Source organism: Papilio polytes, unplaced genomic scaffold (assembly GCF_000836215.1).
Source record: "Papilio polytes unplaced genomic scaffold, Ppol_1.0 DF823912.1, whole genome shotgun sequence".
In the NCBI taxonomy this organism is placed as follows: Eukaryota; Metazoa; Arthropoda; class Insecta; order Lepidoptera; family Papilionidae; genus Papilio; species Papilio polytes.
In genome coordinates this window covers 701,230-712,800 of record NW_013525292.1, presented here as the reverse complement: position 1 = coordinate 712,800, position 11,571 = coordinate 701,230, and the positions used below count along the sequence as shown (strand labels likewise).

Below are 11,571 nucleotides of genomic sequence, written 5' to 3'. Positions count from 1 at the left end.
TGCGGTAAACATCCGGCTAGTGGATTGAAAAGACTTCATTTGACTGCCGTTTGATAAATATAGCATATCGGTAGGAAATAGTTGAATTTAGCAAAATCATTTGTTTTTAACATTTTTAATTTTAATCGTAAGATTAAATAATTTAGTATTAAGTTTACTAAAATATCAAAGATTTACGCAAATAATAAAAGGCTATCTTAATATTTATAAACACTGGCCGCTATAAACCGATGCGCTTGCCCGTAACAAAAAAAAACACGCTTACGCGAATTCCTAACAACGCAACTGCCATGAAACAATAGATTCGCCGGTACCTGAAATTATCACAAGTACCCACTTCGTTGTTTACTCCATTATTACACCACTCGGGCGGAACACTTTCTAACCACAACTAACATATGAAAATTAAAAAAAAAAACACAATTCAATTAATTCACAGCACTGGCACATAAGAAAAAAATATTTGAAAGTTTAAATTTGGAAGCGGGTTACGGCGCGCGCAATTCCCGCGCGATGCGGCGAGCGACTGAGCGCGTTGTGCGTGCGGATAACGCATGTGTATAAAGTTACAAGACTTGACTTTAATCGTATTACTTAGATGAAAGCATTTTCCACGAAGGTTTTGTTATTAATGTTACCAAGTACTATTATGTAAAGGATGTTTAGGATTAAAATCACCTTTGACATGATTTATGCAAAAGAGCACCAAGAAATCAATTTCTACAATTTAACTTTGCCAAATTATAACTAAGCCAAAAAAATCAGCAATATTGCCTGAACATATTTGTACATTTAGCTGTATAAAACATTAAATATTTTTCTTCATGTATTACAAGGGTACAGTTAGCATTTAGGACCTATTCAAAATGATACAGTTATAAATTTCGAGTTTCACTGGGTTTCGATATTACTAAATTCGGGTAGTATTACGAGTTAGTCAATAAGGCACAGGGATAATGTTTCACGTGCAGTATATGTAAAGTCGACTACTGCGGTTAATTAGAATGTACAGAGAAAGGATCTAATTTCATACACGATTACTATTACTTAAATTTAAACCGTGTCTGTTCATTTTATACACATGTTCTGACAGAAACAAATTGCATAAACGCCCAAGAGGTATAGATATCTACTGGGCGATGCTAGTTAGTTTCGCATTGTGAACATATATGGGTTAGAGTAGGAAAATGATCCCTTTTCGCGTTGCACATTGCACTCAAAACTGTTCTTTGTTGTCATTTTGTTTTTTAATCTAATTGGATTACTGCTATAAAGAAATCTGGCAGAGAAAGACCCTATACAGAATTATTTTGCAAAATAAACTAACATATTGCTTTAATAGTTTTTCGCTACTTTCCTATAAATCGATACAACTGATAGCTCCCGAGTTGTCACTCAAATCGAATGGAAGCAATTGTAAGATAAATTAAATAGAAAGTGTAATGACGGCAGAGAAAATACATTACACGTATTGCAATAATAATGTTAATGTATTTTTAAATCGTCGAGACAAACGATATTTCATACTTCTTTTGATATAAATAGTTGATGACTAGATAATAGACTTTTTTTTAATCGTTGGGGGAATCTTCAAAAAGATACCCTTCCCGGGGGGGGGGGGGAAGACAAGGTCATGTGAGGTTTATACCCACTAAAACCCCCTCGGTGGCCAGCTTCTAGTGCATTAGAGAAGGGTTCCGGGATCTCCGTGGAAGAGCACCCGTTCAATTTTTTAGAGTCGCGATGACAAGAATGCAATAACGATCGCCGAACTTCGAAAGATGGACTTTTTTAAGAAGAAGGTATTATATGATGGTTTTTAAAAGTGTCGGTTTAGAGCTTCAACCGCCCTGGTCGAGATATCTATGCCAACCTTTTTTTTACGAGAGCTGCGAACTTGGCTGGCTTACTATCCAGTGGTCTGAGATATCGCCCAAACACGTACTACCCTAACATCCTGTGTTTTGATGTCCATAATGCATAGGTACACTTTTATAGTTAGGATATAAAAAGAATTATAAACTGCATGTTAAAAGGTCACAGAGTAGTAAACACAGTAGGTGCAGGGGCCATCAGTATATTACTATCATTACCAGAGCATGCATACATCACGTAAGAAAGCGCATAACCAGCCGTACCGTTGCGCCTAGCTTCACCATCATTTTACAAAGCAAAAACTCAAGCAAAAGTATCATCATTCTATTTTCAGACACTGTCAGAACTGCCAACATTCAAACATTAAATCAGATAAAAAAAAACAAAATCAAATATCATATCAAATAGATATCAAACATCAAATATTTCGGATCTTGCTCGAGTTGCATTCCTAAACACGATGGAAAGATTGTAGGCCTTATACTTTTTATATAATAAAAGAGGGCAAACGAGCGGAGGGAACAGAGGTGGTCATCAACGCCCATGGACATCCGCATCATGAAAGGAACTATAAATATAACTATAAATAAATACTAGACATACTCAGAGTGTCTGCCAATTTCCTCAAATATGGTTACACTATCAATCTGCGCGATTTGCATTCACGCACTGAGCAAGTCGATTAAACGAATGCGATAGTTAACTGGCCGCTTACGATTACGTTCAGGATCTTGAACTCAATTTCTCTAGTAATTTGTTGCTCAAACCTCATAATACGCGCTTCAATGAACTTCTTATAATGTTACCGCGACTTGCTTCGGCATCGATGAATATATTTACTAGTATGTATTTTTACATAACAGTATCAAGAGAAATTAGTATTAATATTAAAACACTAGCTTTCGCCCACGACTACGTCCGCGTAGAATTTAAAAAAAAGAAAAGTGAGTAGCCTATGTGTTCATCCAGACTGTCCTCTACATCAATGCCAAATTTCATCGAGATCCGTTCAGCCGATTGGGCTGCAAACTTTAATAAACATACATCCATCCATCTAAACTTTCGCATTTATAAGATTAGTAAGATGTATTACGATAAATTGATGAATATTTCCTTGTTGCATTATTTCCTGCAAAATTTTTTGAAGCACACACGTTTTTATAATATTAAACGTAAAACTAAGAATGTTTTCTTGCCCTACTGAAGAGTAAAGAAAAAACTCATCGCGACACGACCCATCCCTCCGAGCGATTAGGTCGACGACCCTCTGAGGGTGTGCCCTAGTAATTAACGTGCGAGCCCTGGATTTAGGGTTGGTACTGTTGAATAATGACGTCACAAGTTAGTGAATGAACGATGCGAAGTTATTTTGTAAATAAATTTCGAACAGTTTTAAATAAATATCAACAATAGTATCGTGCTGATTGGTATGTTATGTTTCCTAATGATCAGTTTAGATGGATGGATGGATGTTTGTTAGAGTTTGTATCCTAACGGATGACGCTGAACGAACCTTGATGAAATTTGGCGTAGTTGTAGAGGATAGTCTGGAAGTACGGGTACATTGGCGAAAGCTATATAAGAAATACACACCTTACTATAACATTCTAATTATGGACAGAAGCGAAATTCAAAAATGGTTTTAATCCAAAGCAGTTAATTCAAAATTTGGCAGCCCTATTTTCCGGAACTAATTTTCATGTCCTAATTTACAGCATTTCCGGTTTTTTATGCGGCACCATTTACAGTCTTAATGTTACATTTACATAAATCAAGCATTTCATTTAATATGTTTTGTCGTTACATTTGATGAAAACTACTATATTTAGCATAATATCGCTATAGAAAGCACTATTTTATTTTAAGTATTATCGAACTATGCTATCTATACTAATATTATAAAGAGGAAAGATTTGTATTTTTGTATTATTGTATGTATTGAAATAACTCAAAACTACTGGGCCGATTTCAAAATTTTTTTCACTATCAGAAAGGTAATTTATCTGTGAGTAACATAGGCTACGTTTTTACTATTTTTTTATTTCATGCGGGCGAAGTCGCGAGCAACAGCAAGTATCTTGACAATATTTAACACCCCTAACTCCCAACGAAATATTATGTTCCAAATCTAACATTTTTTTTGTCAAAAAATAGTCAGCATTTAGGTACGTGATTTACTTCCAAAATAAACATTCCTGTAATTTATTAATGTGCCTTCTATATTTAATAAGCAGTAAATTCAGATTTGCCAAAACTTTGCTCATAAAAACTTTCAGACACTTTGTGCAATTGGCATGGAATCGAAAACAAAGAGTAGGGTGACAGCGGTATTAATTGGGGACAGCGCAGTTCCTTGTAAGTTGCTGAACATGGCGCAGTGTGCGCCACATCTATACTCTTACTTATGTAATAAAATTACTGAACCTAAATTATATTTATTTCAATCAAAATAAGTAATTTGAACTTATTTTTTTATAACAAAGACAATAAAAAAGACTGGAATTAGCATTAAACCGTCCACATTTCTTAATATGAAAAACACACGCACATGCACACAATCAAAACACAGTCAAAAACCATAGACATAGTAACACATAGACATGATCATACATGATCTGTCTAAATAAGTATAGCGTTTAGTTTAGCAAAGCTTTGACATGCCTTGTATTTAGGACACAGTCCTAGTTTATTTCATGGCAAGACATGACAAAAGTAAAAAAGATTGCAAAGCAAGAGTTTTTTGCTTTAGAATGAGTCGCTTAACCTATATACTTAAGTTGTAAATGCAGTTTTTATATGAAATTAGCTGTTGCCCGCGACTTCGTCCTCGCAATATTAAGACAATAAATAAACTTTTTAATAAAAAAACAAAACCGACTTCCAAACAAAATACACTAAAAACAAAACAAAATGCACTAAAAACAAAACAAAATATTCTCAAAAAAACAGTACACTAAAAAGTAATGAAATAATTACTTGAAAATAGTAAACCTACCTTATTGTAACTGTTATGTCTATATTGTACAATTATTATTACTTTAAAAAATGAATTATCAAAATCGGTCCACTAGCGGCGGAATTATGCCGTAACACACATAAAAAAAAACATACAGGCGAATTGAGTACCTCCTTCTTTTGGGAAGTCGGTCAAAAAAGGACCTTTAATACGCCCATCCATGTCAGCTACCTTTCAGTGAAAGTTCGGTCGAAATCGGCCCCGCAGTTTCGGAGATTACCCGGAACATACTCGGCTTTCGGACAGACAGACAAGAAAATCAGCAACGCAAATACAATATCTTCCCGAAATATAGATTTTTTCTTTTGATATTACCTACAGAGACTCCAATTTTATTATATGTGCAAGCTTAAACTTAAATTTATACTTGAATGTATTCAAATTATTCCACAGCGGTTTTTAAATTGCTATAAAATGTAGTGTAATGTTTATTAAAACAGTTAAAAATGCTCGATAGATAACGTGTAAAAAATGCATTTTTTGTATTCACAATTCAAATGCGGGTGTGACGATAACGATTCATATTTTCACTTACATACGTATATAGCAATTAAAATGCTTTTTTTAATGAGTATGCCCTCATGTTCTTTTCTGTTATCATAGTGAAGTTTTCTAACATTAATCTCTTTCAGAGACGAATAGAGGCTTGAACTAAATTAAATAACATGTACTAGTATTTTTTTAATAAAAATGTTCGGATTATAATATTTTCACTTGTTCTATCTAAAGTATTTAAAGAGAGAGCAGTAATTGCTGGATTTTACGCTAAAAACTTACATTGTTTAGTTCTTTTTAATTATAATTCGTCTTATATTTCTATTTTAATTACACTTGAAGGCAATCACTTATTCAATTCTAATTGAATAAAGAATTCAATTAAAAACAACCTCTAAAATTATATAAAACCAAAATATTAACATGAAACCGAGAAAATATGATTGCCAAACACGCAGCGTCCGTGAATTTTTACGTAAACCCGGGGCTGCACTCCGCGACCTTCACCCCGCGCCCCCTGCCTACCCCTTAGCCAATCAATAGCGTTAAAGTTATGCGTCTTTGTGTCGGCAGAAGCTTTGGTACTCGTCATATTAATCCCACGTACTGCGTTGGTTTTAACCTTGTAATAAATACTTGACGAATGGCTACTAAATATTAATACTATAATCGATAACGTTACTAATATTATAAATGCGAAAGTTTAGATGGATGGATGGATGTTTGATGAAATTTGGAATACATGTAGAAGAACACTGGTTACTAAGTATTTTTTTAATTCCGCGCGGACGGAGATGCTTGCAAAAATCTAGTCATATTATTAGAATTTAAGATATGAAATTATAATGTTATCGATTTTTTTATTCCAAAAAGGTTATGGTTTTAAACCAACTGCTGTTATAACAAGTAACATAGCAGTTGGCTTAAGCAGCTTTCAAACATCTATTCTGTTTGGATTCTGATAAATCGGAATCTTCATAAGTTGATTTCGTTTTAGGAATTCTCGTTATAGGAATCGGAAGGAAAAAGAACAAGAACCATTTGTATGAGTCGACTTTAGTTCCTCGTATTTTAAGTAGTGTTTAGATATTTATCCTAACTTAGAATTACATCACATATTTCATTAATTATCCTATATAACATATTTAATGTAGATTATATTTTTAGTATATATTGACAATAATAATCTTTGCATCATTAAACATTTAATTTGATTCATATTCCCATGACAATCTACCCTAATAATTTAGTGAAACTATGCTATACACGTGACTAATAAATCAAATTTATTGTGATAGTGCTTTAGTCGACGATTTAGGATATTGCCTGAATCTTTACATAATCGATCAACGAATATTTTCACTGAAAAACCCAGAGAAAGCCCCCATTTTCCACAAAGACGGAAGCGGTCGCACCTAGCTACAAGCCACACGGTCAAATCCAACACAAAACAGTACCTTTCAGCCCGGCCCGTATTAAAAATATTGATCCACACCTTATACTAAGCTTAAGTTATAGTTACGAAAATATTTATGTTAATAAATTCACTTATCACTTGACACTTAAAGCCGAAGTTATTTATTAAAAAAATTTCAGCGCTTATAACCACCGAAGCTAAAAACGCGAAATCAAAATTTGCAAAACTTACTCCACTGTTTTTCCTTCGTAGGAGAAGGAAAGAGTAGAGTTATTTACTGATTTGTATCGTCACGGTTTTCCTTCCGGGGACGTGTCCGGGCCACGCCGGCTAGGCGACTGGAAGGATCGAACACCGCCCTAGGGGAGGCTGCGTATTAACACTGAAGAATGAACGAATTTCAACCTTATCCCATGCTCATAGAGTTGTTTCTGAAATAACACTGTAAAATTCGAAGTACATTGATTGCTTAAAGTAGAAACGATCTATACCACCTTTACGATAACGAAATTGAACTTTATTTTGTTCATGTTAGAATATCTATTCGAGTGATTGCCTTTGTTTGCAATGAGGTGCGGTCGGAGGGAAAATTGAATACTACCACGGTCGATAGATGGCGTTGTTCTACATAACGCTACGGGTGTTTCATTAGCCTGTGACCGCTGCGGGCTATACCCGAGTATAATTTGCCTGACATCATGCATACTATTCTGAACAATGGTGCTTTCATAATAAACGCTATTATAGAGTAGAGAATGTCGTAATCGTGTTTATTATTTTAACAACGGATTTGTTTGTCTTGTTGACTAATAATGACATCGGTTCTATGTTCATTAGGCTTATTATGGTTTTCAATTGTAAATAAGTTCAAGGAATTTTATAATAAGTCTACGATTGTTTTCCTTAGCCTATAGTGCTTGAGGGCTGTGCATCTAATCATTTTGCAAATGCTCTTAAGCGAAATAATCGCAAGATTACCGTTAAACTCTCTATTTGCCATAACACTTTCAAGACCAAAGTTCTTTACAAAATATAGTAGGAGGTGCAGAGGCTACGAAGGGTGCGATTCATAAATACGAACGTAAAGAATTCAAAAAAATAAATTTTTAGCCAGTACTAGCAATCAACGCAAATATTTCATAAGTTTAACCAACAGATGGCGTACTTTGATTTATCTATACCAGATCAAACAGGTCACCTGTAACATGCAAATATCAAAAGCGTACAAACATAAAGTACTCACAGCGGGGTCCAATTAGAGATATCGGCAAGGTTCAAGTGTTTAGTGTTGGCATTGGAGGCACGCGCTGCCGTAGGAAGCCGACGGAGTCGCTTACTAAATACTAATGAAGGAAGAATAATCGCAAACAATGGGCTGGCACAACCACGCTCGTTATAAACGGGATGTGCAGACATAGCTGTACTCAAGTGCTTGATGACGTCAGTGATAGATACATAATAGACTTCAAAACAAATGAAATCAAACTTTAACCATAAAGGCAATAATAGCAACCGAAAAACATGATCTGTAAGGTGTTCCCCGTTGGGTCGAAAGACCCACCGTTCGAACGACCCAATTGGAAAAAATCTTTGTCGATCGGCCCAACGAAAAACAATCAATTTGTTTATTATTTGGAGAGACTATAAAATAATTTTTGTTTGTTTTTACTTTGTTTTATACAAAATCTCTCAATGTTTTAATGAACGGGGACCAAAGACATAATTGTAATTTATTGTCACATTCTTTATACCAGTTCCACCTACATTGTATCATGGTTTATTCACGTTCATAGCTACGTATAGGGTACGTGAAGCGTTAAACGTAATAGCCATTCCGGCACGTTACTAGTGATGTCCGAGTGCCACGCACTTCGAATTCAGAAACTGACGATATTGCACCTTGTATAATCTATACAAAAGATGTAAAATATTTTACTTATAAGAAAGATTAAATGCGACAATTAATCTTTAAAGCCTAATTTCGAAAAAAAAGTGTCAGAATTTCATTGTAAAAATTCCCCAATTTAGTCTTAAAGACCGACCAGTCGGTAGTCCCATCACTAGTCGGCTTTCGCCGCAATCGTACCCACACGCTCACCGTACCCGTGACGTATCGATCCTCGTTGCTATGGATACCGGTCGCTTCTGACCGCCCAGTCGAATAAAATGCACTTTATGACTACACTTAACTTCACTACTGTTTTTTTATAAGTATTCACTATACTGGGTTTTTACTGTATCTATTTTACGCTGCATGTGTGTTTTTTTTTAATAATAAAAGTTCTGTTTCTCTACATGCACTTTATGTTTGTAAAATAAACAAAGTTGTAACGTTAGGTTACATCTGGCTGGCCAGTCTAGACCAGTTTTTCATCTTGACAGTTTAGATTTAACACCTCTTGATACTGCGTCTACTTTAATTTATAACTCTTTTATAAAACAGCAATTTCTTATCAAATTGAAATGAAATCTTACAATTTGAATATTTTAACAGTGGAAATGGGATATTTACCAAGTTTAATTTAACTTTTGTTATTTATACTAATATTACATAGAGGAATACTTTGTTTGATTGTAATGAAAACTCTCTAGAAAACTCTAGAAAATTCAAAAACTACTTGGCCAATTTCAAAAATTCACCATTCAAAAGCTACATTGTCAGTGAGTAGCATAGGCTATTTTAAAATATTTTTTTTAATTTCACGCGGACGTAGTCGCGAGCAAAAGCTAGTATTCAGATTATAGTAGGGGATAATGATTCTGAAGTAATTAACTAGAAAGTAGGTAAAGGTTACTATAAAATGTGAAAAGTAAACATTTATATGAATGTGAAACATTTCAAGGTAAAGATAACAAAACTGACACATTGCTTACATTCTTTTATTAAAAAGCAATTTTCCTTCTTTTGAATCAGCAAATTATTTGAATACACATTCCTATGACCACATTTATATGGTTAAAAACACTATTTTTGTTTACTTAATTATTGCTACTTTAATAGTAATATCAAATATTAGACTACCGTTATTCCGATAGTCGTTTCGGCACACGGGCTGATAGCGAAGAGCTTCGACCAACCCTCAAGAAGCTCTCGCTAGACAGTTGGATTAAGGGCCCGATTCAAAAGGCGGTTATTTTAGAAACCACACGAATAGTGAGGAGGATCCTGTCTCTGCAGCCCAGACCACTGGTTGCTTGAGTCATCGGATTCCGCAGCCGGTGGTGCTCTATTTTTTATATAATATATTTTATTTTATTTTTATACTCTTGTAAAATGTATTATATAGAGAGTAAGAAATAAAGATATATGGAGACTTTATAATATCAATTACATAATACTTACTTCTGCCTGTAACATCCAAACAAAATTAAAAAAAAAGAACTTTGTTAAAACCAATTTTCTGGAATATGTTTTATTTCTATGCTGAATTCATTAAGTTACCTTATGCAAATTTCCATCCAAATGTTCATGTTTATTATATTAGTATGAAATATTATTTGATTTAGTGCATTAATGCTTAAATAGGTAAAAAATAAAATAAAGGCCTTACCTTTCGATATAAGTCGGTTGGCAATCCATGGGCACCTCAGCGTTATATTTTCACCTGAAATTATGTATTTATCAAACTTTCTATCAGATAAAAACAAATTAATAAATAGTTTGATAAACTGGCAAACAATAAACATTATTTTACAAGATAATGAAAAAAAAAATAACTGTAATAACTAATAATAAAACATACCTATCTGTTATTGGGAGGGGGCGCAAAGCGCGGCGCTCTCAAAGAGATGCGCCAACGCCACCTGCCCCCGCCTACAAAAAAACACAAAAAAAATTGAGACTAACTCACTCTAGTCTTATTGCATACATAAAGCATCTGTTATTACTAGAAATTTTATTTATCACTACATCTATGCCACATTTCAGTGTAATCCATTCAGCTAGACATTCATATAGGAGACACCTAACAAACATCTATCCATCCATATAAACTTTCGCATTTATAATGTTGAGAAGTAAGATAATAAAATTAGTTAGATTTACTGTCACTGATCCTCATGTAAAATAGCATATTTGCATAAAAACCATTGTCATTGGGTTTTGCTCCAATAAAACTATGGTTTCCGCAACTCCATGTCTAGCGTGTATTTTGCGGAATAACAGAACATGGAATCCAGCCAACCTAGCTCTCTGAATAAGCCCAGCAAACATTTTATATTGCTGGGAGCGATCTCAGCATACCAAGATACCTAACCCTGTATTCAGTCACTGCTGGGCAGTGTTGTATGTGTATGTATGGCATATTGTTTTGTTCTAATTTGATTACAATAGCAAGTCTCAACGCTACATATACTTAATCAATATATGAAATTAGTATATTTCCTTTAAAATGTCTTACACATCACCTAAAAAAATGCTTTGGAAAATTATTAGAATTTTAGCATATTTACAGATAGCTTTTATTAATAAAAGTTACTCAACGACTTATTATAATTCGCTCAAACAAAACATCATCTAACTTTAACTTAATACAGGTTGTTAATAAAAATTAAGTGACTTTGACAAGACAAAACAGTTTTGTAGGTAGAAATATATTTTTCACATTAAATATTGCACTAATACATTGGTGAGATTCTCAACAAATATGATATATTACAGTAAAATACAATAGAAATTAATAATAAATAGATAATACTTTACAAATACGATACTGTTACTTAAATTCGTAAAATAATATGCACCGTACATAGTGAATTCAGTAGATAT

The 11,571-nt window shown here is 33.9% G+C and overlaps 1 protein-coding gene and 1 long non-coding RNA gene across 2 annotated transcripts in view; both read right to left on the bottom strand.

The window, feature by feature from the left end:
- LOC106102637 (adenomatous polyposis coli protein-like) overlaps nucleotides 1–524 on the bottom strand; it is a 30,916-nt gene extending 30,392 nt beyond the window's left edge. Inside the window, exon 1 of the mRNA XM_013282178.1 lies at nucleotides 338–524. The gene's annotated coding sequence lies outside the window, so the exon portion shown is untranslated. The remainder of the gene's footprint in view (nucleotides 1–337) is intronic.
- A 9,479-nt stretch (nucleotides 525–10,003) lies between these two features.
- Nucleotides 10,004–10,618, bottom strand: LOC106102736. The gene is made up of 3 exons (XR_001225597.1): nucleotides 10,547–10,618; nucleotides 10,355–10,408; nucleotides 10,004–10,030 (listed from the first exon to the last, which is right to left on the bottom strand). It is a non-coding gene; the product is annotated as an uncharacterized LOC106102736 (long non-coding RNA).
- Between the last annotated feature and the right edge of the window lie 953 nt (nucleotides 10,619–11,571).